The sequence below is a fragment of the Corvus brachyrhynchos genome, unplaced genomic scaffold (genome assembly GCF_000691975.1).
Source record: "Corvus brachyrhynchos isolate BGI_N302 unplaced genomic scaffold, ASM69197v1 scaffold209, whole genome shotgun sequence".
NCBI lineage: Eukaryota > Metazoa > Chordata > Aves > Passeriformes > Corvidae > Corvus > Corvus brachyrhynchos.
Window position 1 is genome coordinate 1,255,149 of NW_008246056.1, and position 18,696 is coordinate 1,273,844.

At 47.3% G+C, this 18,696-nt stretch overlaps 1 long non-coding RNA gene across 1 annotated transcript; it reads right to left on the reverse strand.

Moving 5' to 3' along the window:
• Positions 1 to 3,498: 3,498 nt before the first annotated feature.
• LOC108449508 lies at positions 3,499 to 17,476 on the reverse strand. The gene is made up of 3 exons (XR_001865670.1): positions 12,926 to 17,476; positions 4,672 to 4,772; positions 3,499 to 3,666 (listed from the first exon to the last, which is right to left on the reverse strand). It is a non-coding gene; the product is annotated as an uncharacterized LOC108449508 (long non-coding RNA).
• Positions 17,477 to 18,696: the final 1,220 nt, after the last annotated feature.

Consider the following 18,696-nt stretch of genomic DNA (forward strand, 5'->3'; position numbering starts at 1 on the left):
CCGCGATCCCGCGATCCCCCGATCCCCTCATCCCGGGACAGCGGTGGCTTGGCCGTGCCTTATCTTGCCCTGCCTTGCACTACTCTCCACCCTTCAGTCCTCATCCTTGTTCCCGAGACCACCCTCAGCGCCTTGGAAAAGTTATTATTGAAAACTGAATGAGAAGGCCCTAAAGTTCAAGAAGTGCCCCCCACCTCATGGGATCTGTGTGCACGCAAATTGCATGGAAATTACTCATAAATTGGTATATTGTGCTTTTCTTCTTCAGCCAAAAGCTCTGTTGAAATACATTCCATGTATTGGATGATAATCATAATTAATGCACTGAACCATTAAGCGAGGAAACAATAAAGGGTATGAAGAGTTTACTATAAAAATGTGAACCTCAGCATGGGAACTGAAGTTGCTACTTTTGACAAGGAAAGCCTCTACCCTGTAGACTAGAAAATGTCTTCTCCATTTTAGGTGCAGGTCATCAAAGAGTGTCATGGAAATGAACCTTGGTTTTATGTGCTGAAAAAAGGGTGTGGGAAAGGAGACTAAATCTGTGAGTGTCTGGACCAAGAGGGAAGATAAATTGTAAGATCTTACCTCCCCACTCTGATGCTGATGCTCAGCACGGTGCTGTCCCCCTGCCTTGGAGAGGATTCAGCTCTGGCCTGCAAGCAGCATATCCCGGTGATGTGTTTCTGGAATTAGGTGGGGTGGGAAAGACCCGTAAGGCCCTTGGGACTGGGGGTGTCAAGAGTGTGTCACACCAGGGTCAATAATGACCATGCAAACCACAGCTGGACACAAAGCACTGGAGCAGGCAGAGCCAGGGGAGGTCACTCCAAGCCAGCTTGGGGCTGGACCAGCTGGGTGGGAGAGTGGAGCCTGGTTCCAGGCCAGGCTGGATGGGGCTCTGAGCAACCTGGGATAGTAGGAGGTGTCCCTGCCCACAGCAGGGGGTTGGAATGAGTTGATCTTTATGGTCCCTTCCAGCCCAAACCTGTCCATGATTTAAAAAAAAAAAAAAGTGAAAGCAGGATGCCCTGAGCACCTGCTTCCTGCAGAGCTGCACTTTGCCAAATCAAGTGTTATGTATTCACTGGCATTGTCCAAAAATTTCTGAGAACACGGCTCCCCTTTGAAAAAGAGTTGCCAGGCAAAAAACCCGCAAGGTGCTTTGTGGGAGCAGGATTTTGCTTTCTCATCTCCCAAGGGGCTGTTCAGAGAGCTCCTTTAGGTCTGTTATCATTGCTGCAAGCTGAATATCTTATTTCAAATGAGGCAAAATTAAGAACGAGGACTGCTGTTGAGTTTTTGCTGACTCACCCTGAAATAATATTAGAAAATGGTCATATTTCTTGGCATGAAAATCCGGAATTTCTACAGCTCCTGGAATTTAGAGTTGCCCTGATTCTTCAGCAAGACACAGACCTTCTCTGCTGTGCAAGCAGGAGGAGGAATCTCTTGGGCAAACAGGAGAGAGATTTCCCATGCCTTGCAGCAGTCACAGGGCCTTACCTCAAGCCCAGCTGACCCCAAAGCCCATCCACGCTAAATACTTGACCTTTCCCAAACCCTTGATCTGTGGGGCCTCCAAATTCCTGCCGTCCCTCCAGGCTTGTGCTACACCAGCCACAGCACATCCCAACCTCACCTAAACAAGGGGATCCACACAGATCGTGACTTAGGGGCAAGCAGCTTCCTTAGGCAGAGCCTAGACCTGCAGACTGCTGCCTGAAAGGCAGCAGACAAAATCAAAAGCCTGAGTATTCCTTAGGATACAAAATACCCTTTTTGTTTAGTAACAGCTCAGCAGTGGCACTTGGAGGTGGAAATATGTGGGGATTGATCTCCAGGCTAATATGTTGGGTGTTTTTCTTAGACCTATGGCACTCTGAGTCGTATGATTATAACAGACTCTCAGCTTTAATTACAGAAAAGCAAGAGTTTCTGCATCTCATGACTGTGCAGGAAGATGCATTGTGGTAGCTGTAAAGGAGACACACATAGGGAGGGAGAGAGAGAGAAGAAAAGCCAAAAGGCAAAACAAGCCAGAATCTGTTACATGAACAATAACTCGGCGTTTCTGAGCTCTTGGCATTGGCTGTGCCTCATCCAGCTCCAAAGGCCAGTGCTGTGAGTGGGGGAATTGCAGCTCCTGTAGGAGTTACGCCGCTCCCACTGAACAGGCAGAACAATGTTTGCCCACACGCTGCGTTCCTCAGTAATTCTGCTTGAGCTGAGGTGACCTAGATCTGCCTGAGAGCCTTATATATTCCTGAGTGCAATAAATACACTCTGTTTCTGCATTTAATTTTTGAGCATCTCTAATTAAGCTTAGCTTTGTTTAAACACATCCAGAGCTCCCTTGGTATTTGGCCTTCAGTGTGAAGACTCCGTGCCATTCACAGGAAGAGCTGTGCCATAAATGAGAGCGAATGGCAGCTGCTCCTGCATCCCTGGTTGCTGCTGGTGGAACCTGGGGGTTCTGCTTCTGCTTCAGCCCCAGTGACTTGTCTGAGCCTGATGGGCTCTCACAGGGCTTGTGTGCTGAGGGCAAGGGAAGAGAATACAGAGTGACAACGCTGAGACCCACAGGCTGCAGGTCTCAGTTGTCATGTTAACTCATGTTTCATGGCTCCGTTGCATTCTTGTGCCAGAGAAAATCAGGGAATGTGCTCACAGCCCAACATGCAGCTGGGTTCTTGTGTAAGTAACAGTTTAAACGGGCAGTTCATGTTTCTCCCTCTCTCCTGGTTTTCCCATTTCAGCTGGCAAAGAGTCCAGGCTTTTAAAATTCCCCTTTTTTTTTTTGGGTGGGTTTTTTTTTTTTTTTTTTTTTTTTTTTGCTTGCAAGAAGAAGACATTTCTGATCTCCATCCCCAAGAAATTACATGGATTTGTAAGGGACTCAGACAGACACATCTGCAGACCGGACTTTGTAAAGGGCTGAAGGACAGACCTTCCCCTGCTTTGGCAATGTGCCATAACCTCTGTCAGACTGATCCCCACTACCCCTCTAACCCTGCCCATCCCTCTGCTTCCAAACTTAGCTCCTTATGGGGCCAAAGATTGGGTAGGTCCCAAAAGGTGCAGCTCTGAGGGAGGGGTGGATGGCAAAATCTGCTCAGCACAGGGATCTTCCCACCCTGCTGCCCTGCAAAGTCCCACCACCACGGGCCAGCTGGCTGCTTGCACTGGCTCTCGAGTCTCCTTGACCTCTGGGATACCCCCATGCCTAAGGGTGTTGTTGCTGTGGCTGGATTTGAATCCCTGCATCCCAGTGCTCCCTGTGCATAACAAGGAGGTGCATTTTTGCATCTTGAGCACTGACCTCCGCCCCAGCAGTAAAAGCCAATCTGGCCAAGCAGAGCAGGTTAAGAAGGGGGAGCTGCTCTTGTGTAGCTGCCCTTTCCCTGCTTTGCTTCCTGGAGCAGCACCACCATGGTACCCGTGGAGTTGCTCTGCCTCACCAGGTGAAACCTACTCAGACCACAGCTCTGTTTGCTCTTTCTACCACAACAGCAGTTGTTTCGTGTAATGAAATACTTCTTCTGTTTTGATCAAAACCTACTTACGTGGCGCCATCAGCAAGGCAGGCTTATCGCTTTGCCTGTATCTACATGCACATCCAGACATGCCAGTTTTCCTCCAAAAGGCAAATAGAACTGGAACCTGGTCGTGAGAAAATGCAAGCATTAGGGTAGGAAGGTCTTGTTGCATTAATAGATTTAAAGTACCAAATGGTAACATATTTTACAGTCACCCATTCCCCTGCAAAGTTGCTATGAAGTACTTCAAAGGCTGACTGCTCACCCATTTTAAGCCATAATAAATGACCACACAAGAGGCAGTGCCATAAAGACTCAGGTCTGTGATCTGTAAGTATTCACACCGTGCAGCCAGCCAAGTCCTATCAAATCCTATATTGCTTTTGGCATTTCTACACTGTTCAATGCTCTCATGAGTGCCAGGTTATCCTGAACTTTATTATATATGGCTTTGAACATTTCATCAAGTCCTTCTCTTGCTGGAACAATAAATAACCAGTCCTAACTAGGCACAACTCTGGAAAATTAAAATTGCACTGACGTGGAAAATTAGCCCCTGATAGCAAGACTTCAGCAGCTGGATCAGTGGGACTGTGCAGACCAGCTAGGGAAACACTGAAGCTGGTGGTGGGAAGGATTTAGCTGCTTGAAGCAGAGGTGTCTTGTGCTATTTTAGTCATATGTGTGTGTCGCAGCCCTTCCCTGCCAGTCCAGAAGGGTGTGAGACTCTCAGGGGCTGTGTGTCAGACATGCCAGGCCCATACGGGTGTTTGGAGCACTGTGGGATGTATAAACCAGCCAGTCAGAGGCTGGGCAGGGTAAACAAATGTGCTTAAAATAGCACTGCATGACTACATGTAGGCAAATGAACGTTGCGTTGGCACGTCTGAAACCCTGTCCTGTGCTGTCATTCCGGTACCTGATGCAAGGAAGGGGGGAGATTTGATCTCCTGGGCTACACAGATCACACTGATGCAGTGCTCAGAAAAAAACAAGGTGGGGAAGGAACGATGAGTTAGGTGGAAACTGGAAGGGTGTGGCCTTTTGGAGGGGTCACAACTTTGGGCTTGAGGGTTTTGGTTCCCTCTCGGTCGTGCCTGAGGATCCAACGCCCGCAGTAGGATCCTACCCACAGCTGACTCCTGCAGCCATCCCCTGCAAGCTAGAAGGTGCAGATGGGGATGTGTGCCTCACTGCTGGCTCCATGAGCTGCAAATGTCCAAGGGGATCCTGTAAAGGAAAAGAGAAAAGAGGCCTCATCAGTGCTGGGGGAGCTTGCTGTGAGCTCAGAGCAAAGAGGCTTCTCCCTGCTGGAAGCGTCTGCTGCAGCCAAGGAGGGAAAAAATCGTCTTTGTACACAGTCTTTATAAATAAGTAGGTTACACCGAGCTCGTCACTGACTCACGCTGCTGTCATCCCAGGGAAGCAGCTCCGCCAGGCTCTGAACTCTGGCTGCCCGGCAGGATTACGTGGAGAGGCAGCTCAGGGGAGGGGTTGGACTCAGCCACATCACACAACTCCACTGCAAGCTCCTCTGGAAACAGTCCAGAACTGCAAATTTGCCATCTTTTCTGGGCTTGGAGAGATGAGTCTTGCCATGCCCAATGCCCCTGACACATTTCCCATCAATTTGTGATCAGGCAGGGAGGAGAGACCACGCATCCCTGTAGCACAGAAGGCTCTCCCCAGGCAGCCTGTGTAGTTTGCTGGGGGAAAGGACAATAATTTAAGCTTTTGCCTTGTTTAAACTGAGCAGAGCATCACTTCAGCCTCTCCTCTTATTTCCAGTGATGATATCTGCACCAGTAAACCAAAGACAGTCTGGGCATGGCCTCAAGCAGCAACACAGAGCACTATGTGTTTTTTAAGTGTTAGCACATTCCCTGCCACCGTTTTGGCCCATGGCACCCCGGGATCCCAGCTGGCAGCCCTGGGGCTGGTCCTGACCACAGAATGGGTGAGCTCACCCTGTCCTGGGGAGAAAATGAGGTCAGCTCTGAGGACACAAGCTGGGCTCTGGGCATGCTTGCCTGACCTCAGGGCAGAGAACAGGCCCTGGCCAATTGCTCACTGCTGCAGATACTGCCAACATGAATGGACTCTTTTGCTCAGGCAACCATAGCAGTGGTGCCATGTGCCACAAGAGTTAACAGTCTGATGCCATCCTTTAGACTGCTGTGGTGATCTCAGGGGCTGCCACTCACTTTGCAAGTTTTCTGCAGGAAGCAGAACACCCCGACCTCTGCTTTGGCAAATGCTTGATGCAGATGCTTCACTGCATCCTTAGAAAGCCCTGTTGTGCTGGTTGTGTGAAGCAGCTTCTGAAGGCAAGGTACAGATCTGCAGACAGGCAGATGAGAGAGACAGAGCTCGTGCTGGGCCCAGGAGCTGCAGCAGGTAAACCTGTCCTGCAGCCTTTCCCCACTGAAGTGCTAATGCAGAGCAGAACGGAGTTTTCAAGCAGTGCCTCTGGCAGCTCAGCGCTGTCAGCTCGCCGGCATCCCGACGGCGTTTTCCCAAAACTGCTGAGGAAGCACAGTGTGCCCCAGAAAAAACTCCTCAGAAACTTCTGTGAAAGTTTAGCCTAGTGCTTTACATTGCAAATTCCAGCTCATGGCTGATGGAGGAACTGCCTTGCCCACGTCCCTGAGGTCCCAGCGCAAACAGAGGATGATTGACGCACCCCACACTGGCCTGGGCTCCTCCTTCAGCCCATGTTCGAGGCTGTATCTCAGGGGATTGAGGTATCACTCTAGGGAGCAGGGGGCCATCCCTTGGCACCCTACACAGGCTAAGCAGGTCCAGTCCTTTCCTATATCTCACACCAAGTCTAGGCTCCATTCTTGCCCTGTGTGAGCCTAGTTTGAAGCCTAGAGAGTTGCCTTGTACGACGCAGGCAGGAGTCTGTGTGGGCTATAAATGTTTCTCCTCCCAGAGAGAGGCACTTTTAGATGTAGGACCTGCGGCTCTGGCTGCATCTGAGAGGTGTTTCCTGCCCCCAACTGCTCGTGGCCAGAGAGCTCCTGGCTGCAGCCTGGGCTGATGGCTCTGCATCCAATTGCAGCCTCAGGGAGGTGGTTTTTGGTATCCCATTGTGACTGTGCTTTTTCCTCAGCCACCACAGACCTTTGCTCCAGGCCGTTTTGATGCTTTTGGAAGACAGTGTGTCTAAAATGCAAATGCACAGCTACGACAGCTTTGAGCTGAAAGATCACAGGACACCTTTGCAAGGAGTTAAATTTGCAGCCATGAAAAAACAAAAGCAGCAGTCTAAGCAGGTTTATTTAGGGCTCAAAAAGCAACCTGACATTTGAAGTCTGTCAGGTATTTTCAGAAGTCTGCCTCTATCAACATCACCTCTACACATGGAGTCGCTTTGTGTCGGTGCTTATGTTCTACGTTGTCATTTTTCCCCAGCACAACCACTGTGTATCAGTGGGGATGCCACAAAATGCCTTCTGAAGGCTGGAAAGAAAGCATGAAGGGTTGGGGAGCCAGGAAAAGCCAGGTACAAAGCTCCCATGGCATTTGAGCAGCAAAGCTTTGGACACCCATCCAAAGCCAGGTCGTTGTCCTCACAGTACCTTGCTGGTTCTCAAAGCATCCAGTTAAAGATGAGCCCTGCTGCATCCCTAAGGAACTGGCACTAGGTATGTAGCAAAGAGATAAGGATGGCTAGAAGTTTCCAGGACACTAAAGAAGTACCACCTATTTTCCTTGGAATTCAGATTGTTCATAACATGCTAGTGATAATTTTGCATCTCACCTAACAGGTGGTCTATTAAGGTCTCCTGGCTGCAGTTGCAGAAACAGTACTTCTAGGCTTTACAAGCAGCATTTATCATGGCTGGCAAGGTAATTTATTTGTGTCTTAAATACTTGTAATTAGACTGCCTCATAGCTAGTACAGTGAGGAACAAAACAGACTTCAGTAACACACAGATAAATAATTCAAAGAGCATTCCTTAAAAGGAGCATTTGTTTTTCCTCTCTGTTCCCATTGTCACTTTGAGTTCCTTGATCTAAAAGCTGGGATCAGTCTCCCCGGGGTTTGCAGGTCACATAGCTGCCACCCCTCCCGGGAAGTTGGAAAGTTCAGAGAAAACCAAAGCATTTAAGAGTGAAAGAAGTTCTGTAATGTCAGCTTCTCTATTCTGAAGAGCCAGCTCCCAGCTGCTGCCTCTCCAATAGGTACTCCACCCAGCCCTCAGATAATAATCACAAGCTATTTCGCCAGCTCTGTTTCCTTCTACATTTTTGCTGTTAACTCCATCAGCTGAATTGATAGCATTTCGTTCAAGAGAACAGAGACTTATAGAGCAAAAAGTTGTTATTTGGGTTCTGGGTGATAAAAAATTTTGCCCCTTGTCCTGCAAACCACACAAGCACATGCAAAGCTTTGTTTCAAGGAGTAAGAGTAAGGTCAAGCAGGGGTCTTGAAGAAACAGGGTCAAAAATGCATGGGGTGCTTTGCCAGGGTGAGCTGTTTTCCTAAATGGATGTGGATATTTGTAATGTCACATTTGTAGGAAAAATCACTGCCATACTCCGCTCTTCAGGCTGTCCCTGGGGGAGGAACAGCTCTGCTGTCCAAGGACCCAGCTCTCCTGCTCCCACTCAGGCAAAAATCCACTGAGAGCAAGAGTTGAGATGGCAGAGTGGAAATTACAAAACTGGATTCTTTCTGATTGGCACCTGGTCAAAAGCCAGGAATCTTCAGTGATAAAATGTTTTTATTTTTCAAAGCATGCATCAGTTTCTGAAACATATGTTAGTTTTCAAAAGTGTCATTTTCTCCCTCAACTGCTCACAGTTTCCCTCTCACACAGAATTATTTTAGCAGCCCCAAATACATGTATCTGTATGTGCAAACTTCAGCAGCACGTTCAAAAGACACTGCCCAAAACACTTCAGACCTCATGAAGTGAAACTCAGAGTGTCTGACACGGAAAGTTTGTATTAGCTTAAGCTTGAATAATTCAATCCATCTGCCACAGAGACCTAATAAAACTCCTTTTGCTGGACTGGTTTTCTCTAAGGCTTCTCTTCATCTGAGCAGGTCTCTAGGGTTGCTTTTCCTGGCCACATTTGCTGCATACAAACAGCATCCATACCCAGGACCTGGTATTTCCCAGCAAAATCACCCTCATGAACCCCAGGAGAGTTTTCTCTCTCACCTGCCCACATGACATGGCTTCAAAACATCATATCTGCTGTCCCAGCATACAACCCACATCTGCAGGGACCTGTGGAGCTGGAGAGATGCACACATTTTCCCAAGGGATCAAAGAGTGCTTCAGCCAGCACACCAAGGAAACAGCTCAGAGAGGGTTACTGTGCACATAGGATAGAACGGGCCTGTCCCCACCAGTCTGAGGGCTTCCCTCAAAGTCCAGTACAGAGCTCAGTGTATTCCACCCCTCACAAGGGTTTTCTTGGGGTCTCACTGACCCAGATAGAGCAGAAGTTTTCTGTGCCCTGGGACAAGTCCATGCCCAGCTGCCCAAGCTTGCCCTGCAGGAGAAACCCTTTTTTTCAAAGGCACCTGTACCCTCCACAGACTGATCCCCATTCCCTGGCATTTCCCTGTCCTTTCCCTGGCATTCAGTCCTGAGAAAACTAATTCAGCCTGGGCAGTGACCATCTCCAAATCCAAGGGCTTTCCATCTGCATGAAAAGCAGCTGTGTTCAAGAGCTTTCCTTTCCATGCCACCATGTCAAGTGAAGGTATTTCCACCCTCTAGCCCTCATCTCCAGCTCAATGTGGCAGGGAAATAGGGCTGAGAAGGTGAAGCAGCCCTCCAGACAGGGTTGTTCTGCTGCCACAGGTGTGCTGAGAGAGGCCCTGGTGTCACAGAATCATAGAGCCATAGAGTAGCCTGGCTTGGAAGGGACCTTGAAGATCATCCAGTTCCACCCCCTGCCATGAGCAGGGACACCTTCCACTATCCCAGCTTGCTCACAGCTCCATCCAGCTCCTTGGACACTTCCAGGACGGGGTAGCCACAGCTTTTCTTGGCAGACTTCATGTACCTGTGTGGCCAAAATCCTCTCAACACCCAGCAAATGACAGCAGTTGCCAAATGGGAGGGGGAGTCTCAGCTGGGTGCAGACAATTGGTGGTGGTAATTTTCAGCAACGCAAGCGTGGGGAAGCTGTCCTAACCTTCTGCTCAGGGTGACAGCACTCCAGACTACGTTCTGCCAGCTTTATTTATCCTGATCTTGATGGGAACAGTCAGGAGCTGGAGCGATAACTGCTGCAGGTCGATGACAGAGGCTGCCATGCAGGGGTGACCAGAGAGTTACAATTTCTCCTCACTGAGCTGATAGAAGTAGCTCAGATGTCTCTGTTAAGATCCCATTTGTGGGGTGGTTTGGCTGAACACCCTCTGCTTCATCACATTGCTTAGTTAGTCCTGGTTTCATACAGCACTGCTTTCTAGCAGCTACTGCAAAGATGGGAGTTCCCCAGCGGGGAAAAGCTGATTACAATAAAATCAGCAGCATCTTGCCATTAATTTCATGGCAGTAGGATTTGACCAGAGAAAATCTCTACAAGTCTTTGAGTATTTTGATTCCATGAAGAGCATGCAACTAGAAAAAGACTTTGCTCAAGAAAAGTGTCTGTAAACAAAAGGGAGCTCAGCTAAAACTGGGATATGTGAGTCTGAACAAACTCAGCACACCCCGTATCTGCCAGTCTGATTTGTAGGCAGGAAGTTCCAAGATGATTGTTGTTTGGGCAAGAACAGAAGTTTGGGCTCCATTTATGAGCTAGATAATCAATATGGGCTGAGGCCAAACCCCACAGCTTTTCTAAGGCTAGGCTATTTCTTGCTTCATATTATTAGGCACAAGAGACAGAGCTGACTTGGATTTGCAGAATCTTGGCTCAGACACAAAAAACATTAGCATGACTACCGAGGATGAGCGTTTTCTCAGTTAAGGCCCCTCCAGGAATTGGGTCTTTTCATGGAATTTTAAAAGCCTAGTTCCACTGGAGATGCAGCGTTCATTTCCACCACAGCATCACTGGTGTGTTACGTGGGGCAGTATAAGATTACACCCAGGGAATACTGGGGTTTAAGAGTTTTTCCTTATTTCAGCCCTAAACTGAATCAGCCCAGGCAGAACCTGGGACTTCTGCCCCCCCTGCATCCGTGCTGCCCCTGACTGTGATCAGGCTTTCCAGCATCAGGAGCCACAGCAGCTTCCATCAGGCACCCGAGCTCCTGCAGAAAAATCCCTTCCAATGTGGTTTTCCTTGTGCTGCACTGCTGAAATGCAGCCAGGAGAGAGGCTGGATGCAGTGCAGACACACCACAGAGCAGTTCTGAATTTGAAGGGAAGAATAACTTCACCCCATAAAAACTCCAAAGGGGACCAAGGCAGCGATTTTGGTGACAGCAAGGATAAAAAGTGTCTTTTTCTCTGGGAGGGTTGTCTGGAGAGTTTTTGGATGGTATTGGGAACTTAGTACAGTTTTCCACCTTATCCAAAAGATGGCACTGTAAACATTGCAGCCACGCTCTGCTCCTGCCTGGGTCTGGCCCTGCTCAGCTCCTGGAGGCTGATCTCACAGCCCACCCTGCTGTGGCACCCAGCCTTTTTGCAGCATTTTCCATAGCTGGTTGTCTTTGTCCCAGAAAAAAGAGTAAATCAGAGCCTGACTTGGTTCAGGCAGTGTTTGATTCCTCTAAAATCCAATTCCTTGGGTTTTGGAGCAGCTTTGTGTTTCAAAGTGAGATGGGATACAGGGAGAAACAGGAGAGGGATGGGGGGAGAGGGTATGAGAAGTTGTGAGAAGGAGCAGATGAGAGCACAGGGACTTGTGTCAGCAGTGGGAGAGGAGAGGAAAGTGAAGGAAGGAAGGAAGGCGACAGGGTCCCTCCTTTGCTCACCACAGGAATTACCCGGCTTAACACCTGGAGGGGACACCTGTGAGTCCCGGAGCAGGACGGGGCTCCCACTTGGTCAGCCCAGCTCCAGCCTCATGCTTGCACTGTGTCCCAATGAGTGACCTTTGTAGAGAGATATGAAAATAATGCACCAGATTTTTAGGCAAGCACAGGAACATCACACAGGAGTGCTGGACAGGAAGTGGGAAATTTTGCATTAGCTCGAAACTACAGAAGTTTAATTATACTTACATGCCTTTCAATCCAATTTGTAACTTTTATGATGACCCCAGAGGGTTGTCAGTTTGAGTTTAATTGACCTATTTGCAACTGAGCCAATTCATTCCTACAGCTGGGGACACTTTTTTCACAGATTTCAATTCAGTAATTCAATCTTCTGAGGCCAAAGGGATCATTAGATCATGTAGTCTGGCCTCTTGCATATGGACTTTCATCCAGACATTCTTCTGAGCTGCACAAGATGTGCCTGGCGAAAGCCTGCATCCCAAAAAGGAGCTCAGGCTGGACCAGTGTTCCCAGGGATGGGCAATGCACCATTTCCCTTAATCACTTGTTCCTGTGGGCAATCACTCACTTGGAGATTTAAATGTAAGCATCATCTGGATCTTGGTCATCCAAGATATTGCCTGACCCAAAAATGTTTAATGAACAGTGCCTGATGGACATGCTATTAATTCTTTAAAGCAAAAATTTTAAAATATAAATTGGATTATGAAGTACTTAGGAGATGTTAATTTTGCCAAGTGGTCTGATTAGCTCCAGATCCAGACTAAACAGCAGGAGTCATCAGTTGTTCTCTCAGCTTTAACTTATATTCTTATGAAAACTCAAGCCCTTCTGGGCAATGGCATGTGTTTTACAGAACTCAGGTTTTCAGTTATCATTTGGAAGCTGTGACCGGGAAATGCCCCATAAGACACCACAGATGGCTCCTTCCACACGCTGCTTGGCAGATGTGCAGGAAAATTACACTGGAAAGTTGGCTCTCAGCTGGGCTTTGCAGCGAGGTGCTAAATGCACGTGCTGTAACACTTTGTGACGACATGCTTTGAGTTATTGGTTTGGTTTTTTTGAAGTTTCTTTGCCAAATTACAAACCCAGTTGCTGGTTGGAAGCTCAGAATCTCCCATCTTTAAAAAAAAGTGGGCAGTGAACTGATGTCTCCCAGCCTGGGACGTGGTGCTGCCTTCTGGGCACAGGCACTGCTCTCCCTGGTCTAACAACACCTCCTCATCCATCCCAAGCTCCCTTTAACCCTCATTCCTCTTGCTTTAACCCCTGGCCTCCTTTCCCTCTCCCAACACTGTCACCTCTTCTCTGTTGCTTTTTTTGCAGCTCGCCAGGACAGCCCCTTCCCTCATGGCCGTGAGCTGAGGGACAGGAGGACTTTCTTCTTCACTGCTGCCCAACTAACTGGGGACCAGATGCCATGAAATAACTTTTAATAAGGCAAAACACTCACCTGTCAATCTGAGACACAGCAAAACACAGCCGGGGTCTGCATGCTCACACACAGGGCTTCTCTTCACGGCTGTGGTCAAACTCACTCCCCACAAATACAAGCATTGCAACAGCCCTGAAACATGTCCAAAAGTCTGTCCAGGGAGCTGGGAAAATCCTCTCTTCCCAAAACTGAAGCCTCCAGCACACATACAGGGCATGCAGGGCTCGGCCATTCTTGTTAGGAGCACTTTATGACTTTGCAGCCTGCCTGAGCATCAGGGCTTTGCTGTAGACAAAGGCTCCTTCTCCGTCGTGCTTCCACTCCTTCCAGCACTGAGGCACGCTGCTGCTTTCCAGGGATTCAGGCATTTGGGGACCACTGGTTGACTTTTGATACTATTTAGGCTGGGCTGGATGGAGCTGTGAGCAGCCTGGTCTAGGGGGAAGTGTCCCTGCCCATGGCATGGGGTTGGAACTGGAGAATCTTCAAGGTCCTTTCAGCCCAACCCATTCTTTGATTCCGTGACTCTGTGATTCTATGATTATTCTTATTACAGTTATTTGACCAAGAGAAGCAAGAAACTGGGCTTATCAGAAAATCTGAGGGCAAGGCACATCATACCTCCTGGCCACAGGACAGTGAAGCCCTGCAAACCATGATGTGGCAGTCTCAGGCAAAAGGTAAGGTCTCAGCTCTTTGAAGCAGAAATGACAAACGCTATCACTAAAAGAAACTGCAAAGGGAATTTTAAATTAAATTGGGATTTTAAAATTTAACAGCATTTAAATTTTAAATAGTCCAGATCTCGGCAAAATGAAAGCAGTATTTCTGTTCCAATGTGGAATGGGCCAGATCCTCTGCAGCTGTAAGTCGGTGGCTCTCTCTGCTGGAATCAGAGGGACTTAATTGATTTGTAGCAGCTGAGGGTCTGCTAGCTCAGGCTCTCTCCTGGAAACACACCACCCCAATCTGGCTGGTAGTGCAGCCTTGATGTTTCATTAATCCACAAGAAAGCTCCTGCCAGGACAGACACACGTGGCTGAAAAAAAGGAAGAAAATTACTCTAAAACTTGTTATCATCTGTCATATTATTGAAGCTAATTTAAAAAACACTTCCCAGGCTCCCAATCTCAAAGGATGTTGTTTTTCTTTCTGTGTGTGTGTCTTAGGAAACCACTAGTCTCATTGTGTTTTCCAGGCTCTGTTTCTCTCAGGAGGGTGAGGGCAGGGAGTCATCGAGGAGGAATGGGAAAGACCCTTCATGCCCTGCCAGCACAGAACCATTCCCCACACGCAGGGCTTTATCATTCAGAGTTTGGAATGACTCATTGATAAAGGTTCCCACTGCTTCCTTTTGGAGATATTTAACAGCCCTTTCGGGGCTTCAGTGTTGGGATGTTTTTCTTGATAGTCAGCCTAGACACTGCTCTGCTCCGTTTCCTCCCATTGCCCCTGGTTACGCCTCATCCCACCCTAAACAATTCCTTTTGCCCTTGTGTTGATGCTGTGCATATCAGAAAAGGAGGGGGTGACTGACATAGGAATAACACAGAAAAACGTTTTCAATCTAGCCTGCAGAATAATTTCCAGCCAGAGTTGTCACAGATTACTACTTACCCATCATCTTTTGGACAAAGAATGAGGGGGTGTAAAATGGCATCAGGGCTGTCTTAAGGATTTAACCATCTTCCACCTGCTGTCCATTCCCTTCAGGTACCACCACCACCTCTGGGAACTGGGCCTCGTGGTCCTTGCTCTTTTTAGCAAGCACTTGGCTCATTGTAAAAATTGAGTTTAACAGAAGCTAAAAGATCTCTCTGGATGAGGCAGCATATGGAAAAAAAGGATTTAATGGCAACATTATATCATAATCACAATCTGAAAAGTACTTGAAACTTGTGCTTATTGACTTCTCTGCCGCAGTAACAGCCTGGCAAAACAAAAGGCAAGAAAAGCTGACAAATGCAGGGATACAAATGCAGTGCAAAGCAAAGTACAGCCAACAGCTTTACTGATGAGAGATGCACTTTTCCTCCCTGGTTTATAGCAATTGTGCAGCTCCCTCTGTGCTACTGAAGTGCAACAGAGATTTTTGGCTTATCAATTAAAGTTGCTTCCAAAGCTGTGCTTTGAGTATCTCCGTAAGTTTTGGGGTAAAACTGCACCCTTCCCAGGTCTTTTGTCTTCCTTATGTGTTAGGATTTAAAGGCACTTCTCAAAATGCAAACAGAAAGGTTGACTTTGTTTTTGGCAAATAAACAGCAAAGAGAAGTTGAGTTCATTGGCCCAACACTGCTGCACAGTGATATTCCCTGGAAAAAGCATCACCTGCAGAACTGGGATGGGCAGGGAAGGAGAAGAGAGCTCACCTGATGTGCTGGTGTGACCCACAAACACAGATTTTGGAGGAAAAACTCCAGAAACACCTATTCATGGATATTTCTGCACATAATGCCTTAGAGCATCAGAGCAGGTCACCAGAACGGGTTAATTTTGGGGAAAGATTCAAATGTAATCAGCCTGGGAGAAAGCTGCACCTCAGAGTCAGGAAATGGGAATTGTTTTGTCTCCTCATATATGACTTCAGCAAACTTTCTCCTCACATTTCGGGGTCATTGAAAGCTTTGAGCTGCTCTGGCTTTGTTGCTGCCATCTGGGTTGTTCAGAGGAATGTAAAAATCAGTGAGGTCAACAACACACCTCTGGGGATGCAGACTGCAAGCCCAGGAATGCTGCCTGCATCCTTCAGCACTGAAGGGAAGCACAGGCATTGCCCCTGATGGCATTTCTCCCTGGTGGCAGAAATCACACCTCTCTGTGGCCTCCTGCAGGGCAGCAATTCTCTATCCAGGGAAGATGCTCGAAGCTTAGGGACTAATTTATTGAAGTCTGTGGAAAAAAAAGCCTGCAGAAAGAACTGGAGCAAGGTTTTCTTGCTGACAGCAGGATTGAGGCAGAAGCACAGCTTTCCATACCTGGATTAAAACTAGGCATTCAGAGTCTGGGCTTAAATTTCATAACACTCTCATAACAAGGGAAATCAAAAGGGCCTTGGGGATTTCAGCACTCCTGGGTTTACAGGGAGCTGGGATCTAAAAAAAATTGCTTTGAAAGCCAGGCTCTAGACAGGATAAACATATTCCTGGGGACAGATCTGATTAGGTGAGCTCCTCTGAAGGGGAGCCATGGTATAAATAGAGTTGTGGTTGGCCTTTCTGACTCAGCTGATCTGATCATTACTGCCTGCTGGCCTCGAGGTCACCCCATCTGACCAGCTCTGCTGACCCCTTGGAACATTCCAGCAGCTCCCACTCTGGCAGGTGACTTGCCAGTGGCTTATAAAGGTAAAGAAGAAGGAAAATCGAGGGAGGGAGAGCACCCTGCAAAATCTTTTCAATACCCTTTCCTTCCTCAGCCAAAATGGATGTTGCTTCTGAAGAGCTCTCGAGGTAAAATCACTGACCTAGCAATGTAGCAATGGATTTTTTTTCTCTTAATCATTGCATACAGGCTTGTATATGTAGAAACTTTATAATTTATACACACCTCAGTGTGCATCAATACAAATGTGGAATTACTGAGCAATGCTAGTGATGAGAACCATTAAAATAAACTTTATTATTCAAATACACTCATCAGTCTGTGCTGAGAAGTTTGACAGCCTCTGGTGTCACCACAGAGCCAAATTTCTTCATTTCTTGAAGAAATTCATGTTTTGCAAAGGACTTAAAAATTTTTTAAAAAGGCAAAAACCCAAGCCCAGATAATCTCTTCCTGATCATGGAAGTGGTGCTGGAAGCTAAAGCAAGTGATGTATTTGCAGCATGGAGATGTAAGATGGAGTGACACAGCACTTCCAGAGAGCAGTGACAGACAGAGTGAGACCCTACAAAAATCACCAAAATTATGCCGCAAGAAAAAAACCCCGGGATCTCTTGGAAGTACTGGCAGTGCATACAATCAATGATTTTTAACATTATCCCTGCTGATTTAGTTTAGCTTTTTCTTTTTCCTCTTACTAATCTAACTGCTCACAAATGCCTCTGATTATTTACTCAGTATTTGGCAGGTCAAGCAACAACAGAAATATCTCTAGTGCCACTCCTGTTGCCTTGGCCCTGGCACCAAGTGTCCAGCAAACGTCCACTCTGCGTCTGGGCCCTTTTCCTGAGACCTCTATGGGAGGCTGACTGGTGTCAGAGAAGATCATGGTGTTATTTCTATTTGCATTCATTTTCTGGGCATTGGACGGCACAGGATTCTGTATTTAAGTCTCCCAGCTGTAAATTGATCACTACCAGTAAATTGTATTGAAAAAAAGTCAGGTGAGGACCCTGGTAGTATAAACATCTCTGTCTTTCCCTGTTCTCTGACTCATATTGCTCCTGCCCTCTTTTCTGGAATTTCATCAGAGCAAAAGATAAGAAGCAAAAAGAGAAACTGAGATTTTCCAAGTGTGCAATTGACCTTGGAGAATGAAGATGGTATTATTGCAACAGGGCCTGGTTTTCACTGAGTACAAACATTAATTCACTTTTAGAAAAATCAGTGTTTACTCAAGGTGATCACCTAAATCATAAAATGGTTTGGATTGAAAAACACCTTAAAGCTCATCCAGTTCCAACCCCCCTGCCAGGGGCAGGGACACCTTCCACTATCCCAGCTTGCTCAGAGCCCCATCCAGCCTGGCCTTGGACACTGCCAGGGATGGGGCACCCACAGCTTCTCTGGGTAGAATACCAAGGCATTGCAGATCACTGGTCCCTTTCCACACGGAAGGGACCTAAGCTGTTTAAAAAAAAAATGACATCCAGGTAACATTCTGAAGTTCAAGACTCTACATTTTCCTCTCTGAAGTTGAAAAAAAAAAAAAAAGTGTGTCCCAAATTTAGGCACTGCACTCAAGAACTTTCATTACCTTGCAGTCTTTAACTCTGCTCCTCGTAGCATGTGAGCAGCTGAAAACAGGAGACACTAAAAAAAAATTCTTCCCCATGAGGGTGCTGAGGCCCTGGCACAGGTTGCCCAGAGAAACTGTGGCTTCTCCATCCCTGGCAGTGTCCAAGGCCAGGCTGGATGGGGCTCTGAGCAAGCTGGGATAGTGGGAGGTGTCCCTGCCCATGGCAGGGGGGTGGAAATGAGATAATCTTTAAGGTCTGTTCCAACCCAAACAATTCTGTGATTCTATAATGGGAATTTTAGATGGCTGCATAAAGAAGCACCAAGGAAGCAAAAAATGTAATTCCCAAACCACTGAGGAGACAATTCAGTGATGCAATTACTGCTAAAGCACTCACAAAGTGAAGATCCAAACTTCAGAGTGGTCAAGGTCAACATGACTTTCCACTGCTTCCCATGGGCTTCTGCACCTTAGCAATGCTCTGCTAAACCATACAGAGATCCTGTTTAAAACAAAAATGCTGTGTTCTCCTTCTAATTCAGTTTCCATAAGACCTTGTGAGGTTGAAAACAATGTTAAATCACTCTGAGTCCCAGGTGTCCCTCCAATACTTTGTTCAACCCAGCTGGAATTGTCCATTTAGTCAGAAGAAGAGGTGGAAGACACGGTTGAATTGGCACATTTGTCAAAATGTCTTGGCCAAGAGTCACTGGAATGCCAAATATGATGTGAGATTATAAGAAGATTTTTTTTATGCTTGCAGCAATTGCAGTGCCCTGTCTGGAAATTCATAGAAGAGTAGGGAAGAGACTTTGCTGTGGAAGGATGTGGGCTAGTGGCTAAAGGAGCAGTGTGGTTTTCAAGTGAGACTCTGAGATTTATCCCTGGC